Source organism: Carassius auratus, chromosome 46, assembly GCF_003368295.1.
Source record: "Carassius auratus strain Wakin chromosome 46, ASM336829v1, whole genome shotgun sequence".
NCBI lineage: Eukaryota > Metazoa > Chordata > Actinopteri > Cypriniformes > Cyprinidae > Carassius > Carassius auratus.
The window spans coordinates 3,283,652-3,301,220 of NC_039288.1; positions in this window are offsets into that span (position 1 = coordinate 3,283,652).

Below are 17,569 nucleotides of genomic sequence, written 5' to 3' on the forward strand. Positions count from 1 at the left end.
ACTTAGTTTTTTCATGGCCACGACATAATAACTTGTGGGAATATGATAAAATTCATTGCAACAAGATATTCATTTGTGGGAACATCATATTAACTTGTGGGAATGTGATATTATGTTGTGGCCACAAGATCATTTTGTGGAGGTAACGACATCCTTATGTCATGGCCTCGAAATGCCATGTTAAGGGAACAACATCCATTGTGTGGCCACAACTTCTTATGTTGAGGGGAACGACATATTTTTCTTGTGGCCACGAATTTAATTTGTAAACAAACCTGTGTGACCATAACAACCCAGGATTATCAAAGATGGATTCATAATATATTATTTTAAATTAAGAAATTATTATATTATTTCTGTTAGAAATTATTTCTTTATTAAATTATTATGTTAACTATAAGCCTTGGCTACCGGACTGTATTATGTGTGATAGCCAGCATTCAATTGAAGTTTATCATGAATAAATGTTACATAAAGTGAATAATATAAAATAGGCCTACAAGAAAGAAAATAAATAAGTATTCAACCTACAGTCTTGTAAGTCCATGAACTGATCGCCTTGCTGATCCACACGCGAATGCCTTCAGATCCACACACATGCTAGTACTGTCATTTAATTTGGTTTTGCCATTTACCCAAATCTAGGGCCTTGTAGAATCTCAATAGGCATGCAGTACAAACTTTGGTTCAGTTATACTAAGAGCATGTTTGTCTTCCATCCTGGAAAGTTTGGTGAGGCTATGAATATCACTTTAAGATATTAATGCCCAAACATGGTTCTCTGATAGTGTTTTTGATGCTATAAAAATGACAATCTCAAGGACTGACAAAAATATGAATATTTTTACAGGCCTTGGCTTTGGGCCCAAATATAATATAGAAAAACTCTTCATCTGAGATGTTGCTGCAACCACTTTCCTGGATTCTGACTGATTTGACATGGAATGAAGCCTCTATATTCTATGAGACACTAGAAGGAGAAGACCAGGGTTGATTTGGAGGTCTAAACACACCCTTGCGATGAAAAACAGACCGTTGATATGGTCGCGGAACGGACTATTTTCTTTAGCGGAAGCAATACAATCGTTTTTAAAATCAATAAACTCAATAAACTCAAAATAAACTTAAATCAATATTTTGTGTCAAATTATTTATTTATTTTGTAGGTAGCAATGTAATAAGTGGGATCATGCATAGCGAGGCGGTTGTTATAGCGAATAACAACCCCTTCAGGCTGATTTTTCACCAGAAACGACTGCAAACTCACCTGTTGGCCGCTCATCATGTTCAAAACGTCATGTTCAAAGCGTTTCTTCTTCTCCTCTGTTTCCATGTCGGTGGCCGCGCCAAGCAAGTCACACTGTTGTGGAGTGCGAATTACAGTTTACTAGCATGTGTGTGGATCTGAAGGCATTTGCGTGTGGATCAGCAAGGCGGAAAATTGGTGCCAAAGGTCACGTGACAGTTTTTTGTACTTGTAGAAATTTGTTTTGTACTTGAAGGATTTTTTTTTTAATTGAAGGATTTTTTTTTTGTACTTGAAAGATTTTAGTTTGTACTTGGAGGATATTTTTGTCATTGAAGAAATACGTTTCTTTGTATATGTAAAACGTACTGTATTTGTTTGATAGCTACGTTTTTTATTTGCAGAACAAAATGCATTAGTTTGTGAGTGATGTTTTGTATTTGCAAACCACACTGAGTTTTTTTGTGAATCGTTGGGTGTGAGTAAAACACGTTTTGTGTGTGTGTGTGTGAGGTTTTGGCATGATTCTCACTCCATACAAAACGCTCATTTATCACCACAAATGTGCATAATACAGTCATACAGTCAAAATTTTATTGACATAATTTTCAGGTGTTTATTTGCTTAATATGTAATTGGCTAGCAAATACTAGCATAACTATACAAAATGTTAACTTATCAAATAACTATACAAAAGCTCCTGTCAGGTGTAGGATGTTGAAGCAAAGCTGTTCAGTACAAACAGACCCGAGATGAGCAGGAAAAATACTGCAAAATTGTCTCACGATGTGTACGCGCCGCCATCTTGGTCATCAACCAACTGTGGTTGAAGCCTATATTTGTTCAAGCTTTGACAACCTTATGGCCTGTACTTTCTAATATATATTTCTCATAACGGATAAGAACAAAGATTACATTTTTAGTAAGAAAGTTTGCTTATAAGAGAACATTCAGCAGGCTACATCTGAAACTGCTGAACCTGGGAAAGATTTTGACTATAGGTACATTGTTCTCAGCGTACTATCATTCTTAAAAAGAAAACAAATAATTAATCACCATTTGTCTCTGTGTGTGTGTGTGTGTGTGTGTGTGTGTGTGTGTGTGTGTGTGTGTGTGTGTGTGTGTGTGTGTAAAATATTAACATTTATTCAGGGTCCCCACGGGTCCTTGAAATCCTTAAAAGGACTTTAGAATTTATTTTGTGCAAGAAGTTTTCTGGAAACAAATCCATATTATTCCCTCTGGACTGCTAATGTGTTATTTCACAAACACTTTGAAGCCTTTGCATAGCTTGCTAGATTTTTGTTGGTTACACACATTTACGCATTACGTTAAGTATTTCCCACATGTTGTACTTTGCGATGACATTCATGCTTGCACAAAACTACTACGATGGTACCTCAACGTTTCACAGATGCACTGTAAAATTAATGTTGAATTGCTTTGCTTATTAAGAAGCAAACCCATGAGGCAAGAAAAACACAGAACCATATCCATATATCTTAAAACTTCTGGCTGCAGTGGCCTAAGCTTTTTTCAATAAAATCCATGCAAAATAGGGTTGCCAACCTTTCAGTATAATATGGTATTGTCCCATGTTTAAGGCATCAGAGTGTTCTGTATGAAAGCTACCATAAAAGTAACAAATGAATCATTCTTTTTGCACAAATCATTGTTTGAATTGCGAACATAGCCACTCAAGGAAGGCTTTAAGAACTTGCAGAATCCTCCTCTGCCTTGTCACTCCCACTTTTAAAATGGTAACTTCTAGCACATTGAAGAACTAATTCAAGCACCAAAAGCAGCCTTCACACCCCAAGTTTTGTTTAATTGAAAAAATATATATATTCATTTTCATTAATTCATAATAATGTAACAATGTATCTTACAAGGCAACACGATGTAACCTTGCTCTCACTTGAAATGTATCCCTACATTAAGTCCTTGAATATGAGGGTATTGGACCTACACAGTCCTTGAAAGGTCCTTGAATTTGAAATCAGCTAAGGTGTGGGAACCCTGATTATTGTTTTTCAGGTCAGTTGCTATAGAAGACAAACTGAAATCTGAGCACAGAGACAAGCAAAGGAATAGTAAGTATATTTTAATACTGTATCACATCTGTTATAGAGATTTTTGAATAATTCCTGACAGAGGCTGATTCGGTCAATCTTAGAAGAAAAACATTAGCAATGTGTCCATTCCAGGTGGCTAATTTGTGCTTCCTTTCTGCCATTCATGTAAAAATCTGTTATTTAATTTTGTTGTTGTAGTTGTTGTTGTGTAAAGCTGCAAGGAACTTCTCTTCTCTTTTTTTTTTTCATTGCAAGAGAGATGAAGAGAGTGCATGTTAGCATTACCACAACAGACACATTCATCCAAAATACTCAATAAAACACAATTATCAATATACCCTGTGATACTCACAGGTTGCTTTATTGAAATAACTGATAAAATAATATCAGTGATTTTGTACTTAAACTTCACTCACTGTCCTGTTGGACTTCTTCTAATCTTATGTTCAATGTAACTCATAGAGTGCTAAACAGTGAAGACAGACAAGAGGATAAAAATGGACACTCATATGTCAAGATATTGTCAAAATATTGTCAAAAGGTAAACCGAGAAGTCATCAAAATTCTAATGAATATTAATACAAATTATAATAGATATTCAATCATGGATGCGAAACTGTTATTGGTTAATTTTATATGAGTTATTTTTTACCTTTCACAGATCCTGTAATAAAGCAGTCTTCAAATACTACAATGTCTGAATTGCAAGCCCTTAGTTGCATAACATGCCAGTCGTACTCAAAGAAGTGATACACATACAATAAACTTACTCTTATTTCAAGTGCATTTGTAATACATTTTACATTATGTTTTGTTTTTCACTAAGGTATGTATGTGTATGCAGCTGTGCTTTTTTTTTAATGTACTTTATGAATATTTGTAATGTACATAATATATAATACATAAAGGTTTCCTAGATATCAAAGTGTACATGTGGGTTCTGAAAAAAAAACAGCTTTATAATACACTAGTAGTGTAATGCTAATGCATTTCTAATTAGCTGAAATGCAATTAAAATTGTAATTGAAGCACATTAAAACTATGCTTCAAATATACACTAACTGTAGTTCATGAAGTATTAAAAGTACATTTTAAATGTATTTTAAGAAATACACTTAAATTGCACTGTTTACTTAAAGTGGTTCCAATTTAACACAATTTCAATATATTAAATATATTATAAATAGATTAAAATTGAATATAAACATATCTTGAAATACACTAAATATACTTAAAGTTGTTTTAAAGGTGCCATCTGTAATGTTTGGCAAAAAAAATCAAGTCATACTCCACAATAAAGTGAATTGGTCTACTCTAGAGTAACAAACGAGAAATGGCATAGTCTCTATGCTCCGCCCCTACTTTCACAACAACACTACAGCCATAGCCAAGCCTAACTGTGCGTTCACACCGCCGGCGTCTAGAGCGTCAAAAATGGCTCTTGTCGCTCTGCTCATGACGCTGCAGAAAGATTTGTGAGCACTCAGATGCTCTAACGTAGATTGAATGCTTATTTTGTATTTAAAGCGCCCGCAAAGCAAACAAGCTTGTTGATCTCGTGCAGACTAACCACAAGGAGTTATAAGTTAACCTCATTAAATATTGTTGTGGATGAAATATTAGGATCCTTTACTTAAAATGAACAATCTCAGACACCTTGGTCCACGTAACACTTTTAAATTTTTTTTATGTCCCTGTAGGCAAACAGGGACACATCATAGATTAATACAAACGCTAAACAGCAATAATCAACCTGTCCTTTATTCTGCTTGGGAACTAATGTGCCAACTCTCAAGCATTCACCGTGAGACACACGCAATTGACTCTTTTCACATGCTTTCACGCCACACATCAATTTTTTTCACCAACAGACTAGACAGAGCAGGTTAGTTATTATATAATAAAATGGGTAACATTAAGTTATAGCTAGCTAATTATCAAACCTAGCTACGGTTAGCCATCGCTAACATTAGCACGTTTATCGAACAGCCTTCGATACATTGCTATGTTATAACTTCCCGAAAACAAATACACAAACATATAAAACAAACTTCTAGTGAAATACTAACAGCATCTAACTTACCAATTCAAAAGAAATGTTGCAAGTTCGGAGTCGAACCTCATTTCTTTCAGGTACATCAGTTGTCTCCAGCGATTAATAGCAGTGCCGATGTTTACTCTGGTTTGGCTCCTTTTCTTATCGGATTTGATTTGTGATTCCGAGCGCGGTTGTTTCCCTATAGCGGGTGGTGGTCTCTTGCCAAGGGCTTGAGACATCCTTTCTCTCTCTTCCCTGAACTGAAATGAAGTACTGGGCTGTACTTTCCACATGATTGACATCAGGTTAAGGCACGCCCACAAGCCGTGCGAGTTATTCATGTATTGCTGGTTGGCTGGTGGTTATGTTGCCCGCATACTGCCTCCCATGGCCGAAACTGGTATTAAGACACCTGTCGGGACGGGGCTAGTAATCCTAATGCTAATTAAGGTTGATATCTCTGCAGCACTATAACTTGACATTTTTTTTAATGACATCATCGCCCTTATTTCTTCTCATTTTTTTGATGCGTGTAGGTCATGTTGTAGATATTTTTACCTCAATTTTTGCATATGGCACCTTTAAAATAATACAGGTGCATCTCAAATTAGAATGTCGAAAAGTTCATTTATTTCAGTAATTCAACTCAAATTGTAAACTTCTGTATTAAATTCAATGCACACAGACTGAAGTAGTTTAAGTCTTTGGTTCTTTTAATTGTGATGATTTTGGTTCACATTTAACAAAAACTCACCAATTCACAATCTCAACAAATTAGAATATGGTGACATGACAATCAGCTAATCAACTCAAAACACCTGCAAAGGTTTCCAGAGCCTTCAAAATGGTCTCTCAGTTTGGTTCACTAGGCTCCAGAATCATGGGAAAGACTGCTGATCTGACAGTTTTCCAGAAGACAATCATTGACACCCTTCACAAAGAGGCTAAGCCACCAACATTCATTGCCAAAGAAGCTGGCTGTTCACAGAGTGCTTTATCCAAGCATTTTAACAGGAAGTTGAGTGTAAGGAAAAAGTGTAAAAGAAAAAGATGCACAACCAAAAGCGAGAAAACCGCAGCCTTATGAGGATTGGCAAGCACAATTGATTCAAGAATATGAGTGAACTTCACAAGGAATGGACTGTGGCTGGGGTCAAGGCATCAAGAGCCACCACACACAGATGTGTCAAGGATTTTCATGAACCACAGACAACATGGGCTAAGGAGAAGAAGTTCTGGACTGTTGCCCAGAGGTCCAAAGTCCTCTTTTCAGATGAGAGCAAGTTTTGTATTTCATTTGGAAACCAAGGTCCATATCAGCACTTTTTTAGAAAAAAATGTAAGTGGTTGAGAAGCCAATGGTGATAGTGTCCCAGATAGAGTGTACTTAAGAAGGTATCCAGAAGTGTATATTTGCTTTATTTTACTTTAACTGAGGTATGGAGAGATGAACAAACACGCTGAGTAACATGCACAAAAGACATTCATCTGTTTGGCATCTAATAGAGCAAAGACGCAAAACAAATAAAGCCCAGTGGGCATCTTCCTCAGAATATCATTAAGGCTTCAGAGTTTGATGTGTGAGGATGAATAAAAAGATAAAAGAAAGGAGAAAAGAACTGTTTGACAGTGCAAAAAAAAAAAAAAAAAAAAAAACCCTCTGAAAGTAAGGCCAAGGTGTGGTATATATTTTATAGGTGTGCGATAGACATTACATACTGTAGCTCTGTGGGCAGCAGAATAAAGGTCAGAATAAACAAAAGAGGTTACATTAAATGTCTTGTCCTATGTTGTGTTGAATGCCAGAGGTTATGCAAACCATATGTCTTGGAAAGAAAAGAAAATCTAAACATTTCACAAAAAAATAAATAAAAAATAAAATAAAATAAAATAAAATAAAATAAAATAAAATAAAATAAAATAAAATAAAATAATAATAATAATAATAATAATAATAATTAAAAGGGCACTGTATTGATTTTAATTAATAAAAAATAAATCACTGAATATCACATAACATGCCTGAGTCATGCGCTGCAAAATCAATTATTTATATTATCATTATTAGTAGTAGTAGTAGTAGTAGTATTTTAACACTTTACAATAAGGTCTCATTTGTCTGCATTAATTAATGCATTATTTAACCTTAAACCAGGGCTCTCAAGTTTTGAACTGAGTTCAGAGTGAGATTTTGCCCGCGGTCGCGATGTCGGCAGGGGTTTGATGGGGACGGGTGTCTGATCTCATAAATGACACATATTCTTACAAATAAAATAATATTTATTTAATTCAGCATTTATTTGTGTGTGTGTGTGAGAGAGAGAGAGAAAAAAAATGGTCAGTGCTGTTTATAGTAGGTGTTGGTAGCTGGTTTTGAGGCCAGGGGTTGGTGGCTCCCATTTGAATCACTGTGGTTCCAGGCCAGCCATTTTTCACAGTTCCATCAAGTGCTAAACTGTTCCTGGTTTTGGTCTTGTTTAATCCCACCATGGAGAAAACCCTCTCAGCATAGGTATTTGAATGAGCAAGCACTAACACTAATGCAGCTATTTTAGAAATCCTCCCTGCTTATGTCCCTCACACCTTGATGGACACAGGAGTTATCTTGTCTGCAGACTAAGCACCAGTAAAAAGAGCTGGTGGTCCCCATTGTGATGAATGGTGATCGGGTTGACCACTCCTTCTTAAAGGAACACCTACAGGTGGCTGCTCTACATAACCCTCTCTTTTTCCCTGTTTCCAGTGGGTTCTCCACTGTTTCCTCTATGGTCCTCCACAGTCTCTTCCATGCACCCATCCTCTACTGGCACCCTAACTCCCTCCCCTACTGTATTCTCCACAGCCTCCTCCTCTGACCTAGCCACCTTTTTAGGGAGCTGGGCCCGCATTCATAAAGATTCTAAGAATCCTCTCAGAAAACTCTTAATTTAGCTTAAAAACTTTTACGTAGGAGTCTTAGCTTAAAAGCGATTCGGGACCGATCTGAGAGCAACTCTGAGTAAGGAAAAGACAAAAACGTTTATCTTAGTGAGGAGGCGGGGTTGAACCGGTTGCTATGTATGACACAATCTTTTGAAGACTCTGATTGGCTGGTTGTCCAAGAAGGAAAAAAAAGAGTGATTTTAAGTATAGGGTCTATTCTAATCCTCACTTTAAATTTACATGCGTAATTTTTCCTATTTGACCGTTCTCTCTCTCTCTCTCTCTCACACACACACACACACACACACACACACACACATTATATGTGTGTATATGAATTCTATTTTTTTATTTACCATGCTTTTAATTTCCTATAAGGTATTTGATTGGCTTAGAATGATAAAAATTGTTCCACTCTTTCCAATTACAGTGATTGCCGTCCTATGTAAGTGGCGGTTTGAGTGTTGGTTTTAATGTATCAAACATGGAATCAAAGCCAAGAAGAGCGAGAAAGCCAATCTGGACAGAGGAACAGTGTTTACTGTTAGCCCAGTTAGTGGATGAACACAAGGCCATTCTTAAAGGAAAATTCAGACACAGCAAGGGACAAGAAGCAGACATGGGAGCGTATAGGACAAACTATTAACGGTTCATTCCCCCTGCTTGTGTTCACCTATAAGCCTGCTATATTCATAAATGCAGTTTTTAGAGCCTGCAAGGTGGGAATCTCCAGTGGAAACTAAATGAACTGTGACACAATAAGATGTTCTGAAAGTGCTGTAATTGTTTGTGTGATCACTGCTTACAGAAGATTGTGACAGACCCAAATCATCACTATTGCATTGTTGCATGTTCCCAGTTGCCAAATATCGTAATGTAGTGATTACTTTAATTTATATATTAAATTATATTATATTAAATTATTATATAATCTATACCGTCTTATTAACTCATTGTCATCCATTGTCTGCAACACATTTCTTCTGCCTCTTCATCTTTCTGCCATTTTCTCCTCTGCTAAAGAAACTCTTAAGCCTCTTAAAAGTCCTCGTCTGTGCTCATAACAAATTTTTCCTTAAGACCTCTTTTAAGGGATAAGATGCTTTCTGAATTAATTTTTTCTTTACTAGGATTTTTTTCTTTAATTTTAAAAGTAAACGCCCACATTTCTAAGAATTTTCTTAGAATTTTGTCACTAGGAACTACTTTTTGCATTAAGATTCTTTATGAATACGGGCCCAGATCTTTTAGAACAAAGCATGAAAGATTGCTCCTTTGCCTCTTCCCTGACATCTTTGAAATAGACGAATGCAATAATCAATATTATACATTGGATAAAATATAATGAAATAGCCTAGGCAAAACGTTTTGAAAATGGGGACCAGGATGAGGTGCAGTAAAAATAAAAGGAAAGAAAAATTTTTTTTTTTTTAAACTATTATGGATACTGCCATACAAGTATTATGGATAGGCCTATTATAGAAGTCTCTTATATAAAACTGTCAGAGTAGCCCCGCATCCTCTTCAACGTGTAACTTTGGCAATAAAAAAATAATAGTGGGCTAATAATAGGCACAAAAGCTACGGCCGACCACGTATAATGGCCAAAATTGCGTGCGTGTCGGGGTCATAATAACCATCAGACCAAAACATATCTTAGACTGTTTTTAAAAAATGTTAAATTAATATATTGATAAAAAAAAAACATATAGTGAAAATCTGTGTCATTGTCTTGACAAGTCTGTAACCGTAACGTTACCTACTTCAGCGAGCGTCTGGATCTGTGTTGCACACGAGCCTGTAAAAATCTTACCCGGATACAGCAATGCTATTTTCTGATTGGCTGATCGGTAGCTATATTTTTTTTATTCGATTAGCAGGTGCGTGTCAGGGCCTTCGGGGAACTCACTTGATTCCTCTACGTTACCTGTTTCACTGTTTAAAAAAATAGCGCCGCAACTTGGTGGGCGTTGTCCTCGTAATGTCTCTGCGTGAGAAATACAAGGTGTGGCGTGTGAGCGTGTGAACGGGTTGAAATGCGTGAGTCTCACGCCCAATGCGTGAGACTTGAGAGCCCTGTTAAACATAAGCACATATAATTTTGCAGCATTAAATTAACCCCGATCGAGTGTTTATAATAACTTCCTTTAGCGATCAGGGGTGGAATTTGGTCGTTTACTGTTGTAAAAATATGTTATTTGTAGCCTTTTTCATCGCTGCACAAGTTAGCATTTCCGATGTACATTTTCGATTTTTTTTATAACAACGCCCCAGATCTCAAGAAATTCTCATACCAAGCTTTACTATCGTAATCGCGGGTTTATTATTCGGATATTTTGTGTGTACAGAGGTGTTTCAGTGTTGTTTTGGCCAGATAACTACCAGGAAGTGTGCAGGAAGCATGTGACACGATGGGGCGGTGTCCAGATATGAAACTCTAAGATTGACGTTTGAAAGACCCAATCAGAGTCTGAGTCACACACCGCACGAGCTGTGACTACTGCACGCACACAGAGATCGCTGGGAGAGGCTGTTTATCATCTGATCGCGTAAATCCGTGGAAAATGAATAGAAATGACGATTCTGTCTGAAGAAATATGAAGTAAACATCAGTAAATATATCCATATATCTCCGCAGATATGCATCTTTGGTCTGTAAATCCTTATTGACGCTGTTCAGTGAGTCTATGTGAACACAAATAAACCGCTCTTGACGTGACTGAATATGAGTGAGATGTGAATTTCTATTCAAAATGTGGCATAATACGGATTTATTATTTTGCACTCCTGACATAAATCACTTAATATCTGTCACTGCAACAATGTTTTATCAAAATATTGGTCAAATATCGAAGCTTGAGTCTTTAAACTTTCCATTGATGCACAGTTTGTCCAGATGAAGTAAGAGAGTGATGTTTAATGTGCTGTGAAAGTGAAACAATAATAAACTGGGGCCGTCAGCGATGTTTGCACGCAAAGGGGTTTTAATAGAGGACTCATATTTTCTCCAGAAGCAACAGTTTGAAGTTAGATACATCTTCACAGATTTGTTTATTATTTTAAACACAAACTGGAGTGGTGTGGATTATTGTTTAACTTTAGACTCTATTGTTTAGACTCTCATTCTGATGGTTCCCATTCACTGCGGAGGATCCATTGGTGAGTAAGTGATGCAATGTTACATTTCTCCAAATCTGTTCATATGAAGATACAAACTCACCTACATTTTGAACGACCTGAGATTAATAGATTTTTAGCAAAAGTAAATTTTTATATTCATATTCCTTGAAAAGTTGGATATAGTACATCCAGTTCACCTGCACAAAGTACATACAGTATTGCAGTGATGGTTATGAACATACAGTTACCACTCACATTAATTTTGTTAGATAAATAGCTAAATTAAATGAAACACAGACCACATGATGCAATGAGTGAAATAGAATAACAATAACAACACTGAAAATATGTTAATTTTAACGATGTACAAACTTCATAATCTGTGGGAAGAAGGAGGCGGGAACCGGCGGACAATCAAACCAAACTTTAATAATCAAATAAACACAAAACAGCGTGGCAGCCCCTCACGGCCGACTGCCGCGCACAAACAAAACCAAAACACAAACTAAAATCTCTCGTCCGTCACTGTCGTCGCTCCTGTTATCCTTCCATCTCCTCCGTTTATTCAAAACGCTTTAATGAGGACAGGGATTTATTTGGTGTTGTGAGAAAATAGGAGCCCTATATAAATGTAGATTTATGTATCAGTGAAGGGGAAAAGACACATTTCTTTCATTACCTTAAAAATAAAATAAAAATAATCCGAAAGTATGTCATTATTTACCCTAATTTCTTTCCAATAATAAAAGCATGAATAACCATCTCAAGATCAGAGTCCGTTAAAATCATCCTCAATTTAACAATATGTCTTAGGTGATAAAAACAATTTCTGACCAGAAGTCTCGAATGGCTGTCCAAAGACAATGATTGGTCAAGTCAGACACCTAGATTTCTGATGCTCGACTGGACAGTGGAGCTCAGAGAACCAAGGTGTTGGACAATTGATGGAATTTTGTTGCCTGGGGCTATAATCAGGGTTTCAGTCTTTTTCAAGTTTAATTGGAGACAGTTACTAGCAAGCCACGATTTAACACAAGATATACAATTCAATAAATCTGTTAGTTTGTGGAACTCAGAATCATTTAATGAGCAAAACAGTACACGTATATGTGGGTAAATTATTTTCTGTTGCTCAAATTAAGGCTGTTGACAAGGCAATGTAAGGCAAGTTTATTTATGTAGCACATTTTGTACACAATGGTAATTCAAAGTGCTTTACATAAAAGAAAGTAAAATAATCATAAAAAATTATCAGTTCAATGCAATCAGTTCGGACATCGCACAGTGCTAATTCAATAAATGCACAGTTAAACAGATGAGTTTTGAGTCTAGATTTAAAAGGGGAAAAAGTTTTAGCACATCTGATCTCATCTGGAAGCTTTTCCAGCTGCAGCCGGCATAATAACTAAAAGCAGATTCCCCTCGTTTTGTGTGAACCCTTGGTATTTCTAAATGACTTGTATTTTGGTCCTAGGTCATTGAGTGATTTACAATCAAGTAAAAGTACTTTAAAATCAATCTTAAATGTAACTGGAAGCCAGTGAAAATACCTGGAGACTGGTTTGATCTGGTTCTAGTCAGAATTCTGGCAGCAGAGTTCTGGATGAGCTGCAGCTGTCTAATGGGCTTTTTTGGAAGGCCGGTGAGAAGACCATTACAATAGTCCACCCTGCTGGTGATAAAGGAATGAACAAGTTTCTCCAAGTCTTGACTGGACACAAAACATATAATTCTTGAAATGTTTTTTAGATGATACTATGCTGATTTAGTTACTGCTTAGACAAGAATACTGAAACTTAGGTCTGTCTCCAGAAACACACCTGACTTAATTTTTAGTTGTTAGACCCTAGAGTCAAGGTATGCATTCACCTTGAGAATTCAACTTTGTTTCCAAATGCAATTACTTCAGTTTTTTCCTTCAGTTCCAAGAACTGAAGAAAGTTCTGGCACATCCAACTCTTAATTTCATTGAGGCATTGGCAGAGGGAGTCAATGGGGCTGTAGTCATTTGGGAATAAGGCTATGTATATCTGGGTATCATCAGCATAGCTTTGATAGGCAATTTGGTTCTTTCTCATTATTTGACTTAGTGGTAGCATATACAGGCTAAACAAGAGCGGTACAAGAATTGAGCCTTGTGGGACTCCGGGACTATGATAAACAGTGTCAAACGCAGCACTGCGATCTAGTAATACCAGCACTGATATTTTGCCAGAATCAGAATTTAAGTTATTATAATTTATTATCTTAATGAGCACTCTCTTTGTGCTGTGATGCGGTCAGAAACCAGATTGAAAATTGTCCAGGTATCTATTTGAGTTTAAGCATTTTTTTCAGCTGATTAAAAACTACCTTTTCTATAATTTTGCCTATAAAAAGAAGATTTGATATTGGTCTGTAATTGCTCGAAAAGGTGTTATCAAGATTGCTCTTTTTCAGAAGCGATTTAACAACTGCAGTTTTCTGTGTGTTTGGAAAAGTCCCAAAAAGAAGTGGGTCGTTTACCACTTCTAAGAGATCTGCTTCTAAACAGTTCAGCACACTTTAAAAAAAAAAAGATGTGGGAAGTGTGTCAAGACTGCAAGTTGACGATTTTTGGTGCTGCACTATTTCTTCCAAAATATTGCTATCATTTGCTTCAAAAATAGACACTATCTTCTTTTTGATATTGAGGTCGTATCTGTCTGACCTCTGCATAACTTGAGGATGTGCTTATCGCCTTCCTGATATTAATGATCTTCTCAGAAAAGAGGGAAGCAAACTCATTGCATTTGCTGTCGGAGAGCATTTCATTGGGAATCTGACTTGGGGGTTCGTCAGACAGTAGCAAAAAGAGTGAGAGTGTTGTTTAAGTTACTATTTATAAGGTTTGAGAAGAAACTCTGTCTAGCTGTGGTTAGTTCCACATTGAAAGCATGAAGGCTGTCTTTACAGATGCTATAGTGAATTTCATCTTCGGCCACATCCACTCAGCTTTTCTGCATTGTTTCTTTATACTCTGTACTGCTGTTGATTTTCTTAAATATGATTTCTGTCTGCTAATCTTCATACAGACTATTTCAGGAGCAATATCATCAATAGCATTCTTAAATTTTGAGTTAAAGGAATCAATGAGAAGATTCCTGTCATTTCAAGATTCCAAGAAGAAGACTTGCAGTAATGCTTGGTGTTAAAGATATAGCCTCCCAATAAACCGTGAGTGTGATTTCAACAAGTACAACATGTTCCTGGATCAACATCCTTGTCAACCAAAAACATTCCAATCAACCAATCATAATAATCTATGTGAATTCTTAAACAAAGGCTGGAGAGTATTTTGGAGGCCTGTAAATAGTGATAAACAGAATGTGTGGAGCACATTTCAACACAATCCCTTGATATTCAAAAGACAAGTACTGACTGTGACAAGTGGGGCGGAGCCAAGAGCCGTGGGAACGGAGGAGATTGGAAGGATACAAAAGAGGAAAGACGACAGTGAAGGACGAGAGAAGACCAGGCCTGAGGCTGGGCTTTATTTTGTGTGTTTTTTTTTATATATATATTTGTGCACAAGAGTCTACTTTTACACTAAACAAGTGCTGCCGAAAACATATTCTGTGATAAAGTAATCCATATAGTAATCCAATCATGCTGAACGCTATATTCAGATTCTAATGTTTCACTGAAGCGCGTGGCTTGAATACCCCCATAACAACGCAGCGAGACTGTTCTTCAAGTTCTTTATTTTAGTGTTTGCTTCACGATGAGAGGAATAAGACATAATTCACCCCAAAAAGATGTGATGTGGTTGAGGATTTGAGATTTGGATTTTCTCAGAAAAAAAAAAGAATGAAGCACTTTATTCAGCAGAGATCATACACATGAGTAAGTCTCTTTTTATTTATTGATATACTTGTACTAGTTTTCACATAACGTGAAAACATTTTACTAGTTAGACTTTTTCCAAACTACAATTCAAAAGCTTGATGTAAATAATATAAATGTAACAAATAAATGTAACTGTAACAAATGTAACAAACAATGTTGTCTTTCAATTTATCCCCCCTAAAAAAAAAAAAAAAAAACTGGAAAAAATATTCTCAGCTCTTTTCAACATTAATAATAATAATAATGATGATGATTATGATGATGATGATAATAATAACAATGTTTTTTTTTTTTTTTTTTGAAAATAATATTGTTAAAAGGATTTCTGAAGGATTGTGTGACTGGAGTAATGATGCAAAAAATTTTGTTTGAAAGTCAGCTTTGATTGTTCCTAATAAATTGTTTAACTGCTGCCCCAAGTGGATATTAAATTATGTTGTGGGATAATTAAATATATTCTAAATAAACTACAAATGTAAAATTATGATTTATTTTGTCACATTCTTTCTTGTAACTCTTCCCTCTCACTTACATGGCTCACGATGCAGCTCATCGTGCGGGTCTTTGTCTTCTCTGTGTAAATCACAATGATATTCATGATAGTTGACACCTACTCGCCTCAACAAAAAGTGTCTTAGAAAATGTAAATCAATAGATTGAGTTCTGTAAGTGAGTAAACAAGATGATTTTCATATAATTTAGAAAGGAAAATTTAGGCTACAAGCTACAGTTCTCAAAAGTCCTGGGAACCAATGTTCTGTGTGTGTTTTATTGCCTTATTCAAGTGATTTAACATTTTTAGTTTTTCACTAACCACGCATAACATTTTTTCATTTTTGCATTTTTGCTGCTCACTTATTATTATAGCCCAGTTTGTGCTGATTACAGTGAGATTAGACTTTAGCCATTTAGATATGTATAAGAAACTGAACAAAAGCACAAATGTCAGGGCATCACAACTTCTCCAGGCCCAAAAAAAAATACCCTTAAAAAGTACTTAAGTATTTTTTTGAGAGTATACTTGCGTTTTTATATTTCACCCAGCTTTTAATTTTACTCCACTACATTTTCTAACTCTAATGTATACTTTTACCCCAATACATTTCCCCTAAGTATATTCATTACTTACTTCAAAATATTCAGAAGAACACAGACTGCAGGAAAGCAGGTTTGACGAATCAGTGAAAACACCTTTGCTCATGCAAACAGTGCACAACCGCTGATGATTTTATTTTCCACTCAAGTCGAGTCTGGGGTGTGCAATATACAGCATTGTCTGCGATAGTATGGTAAGTGTTGTTGTACTGATGTGCAATTTGATATTATTGATGTAAGTAGCTTATATCACCAAATCAAGCACAGAGTTTACACACATTGATTTATTAGTCTATTAAAACTAAAAATTCCGGGCATTCTTAATTGTAGACAACAAAAAATATTCTGTATGCTTTTTATATTAATATAATGTAATTTAGACCTAGTTAACTTAATTTATATCACACAAAGAGTACCTTTTTCTGCAGATGCATGAACACATTTAATAATCATTTTATACAAGTTCAGTAAAGCAATAAGTATTTTTTCAAGTTTTAAAATAACCCAAAAAGACAAAATGGGATAAATAGTTAAAACTGAACACGACCTTGAAGCTCAAGCTGTGTATGAACATTTTTACATATATATATTAATTTGCTTTTCCATTTTGCATTTACTTGTACTTTTACGTTCAATATACTTAAGTTTGTTTAAGATTTAAAAAATACTTTTCGTACTTAAGTACAATTAATATCACATACTTTAAGACTTTTTCTCAAGTAATATTATAAATGGGGACTTCAACTTCTTCCAAAATGATTTTCTTGTAAGATATCTGTACTTTTACTTGATAATGGCTTTCAGGTACTTTATACACTGCTGAAACCATGTTCTTACAAAGAACGAGGAAACAAACAATTTACCATCCACACCAAATGTGAAAATGAGGTTTGATTTGACACAATTAATCACAAAACATAGCAAGTAAGGCATTCCCAGGGTTTCTCATTCTTCAAAATGGGATTGTATAGCATGCAGCTGAGCTGTAGGGGCATTGTGTTTCAGAACTGGCAGGAAGTGCGTTAGGTATGAGGGTTATCTATTTTTGCTCACCCTCAAATAAGCGTATCAGTGCAACAAAAGCATAGCGTCACACCATCTGGCACTGGGTCTCCGAGTGTCTGATGACTTTAGCAGCACTATAAAAGGAGCATATAAGCATCCTCTTTCAATCCCTGTGGGGTGGTGAAGCTGAGCCAACTGTGG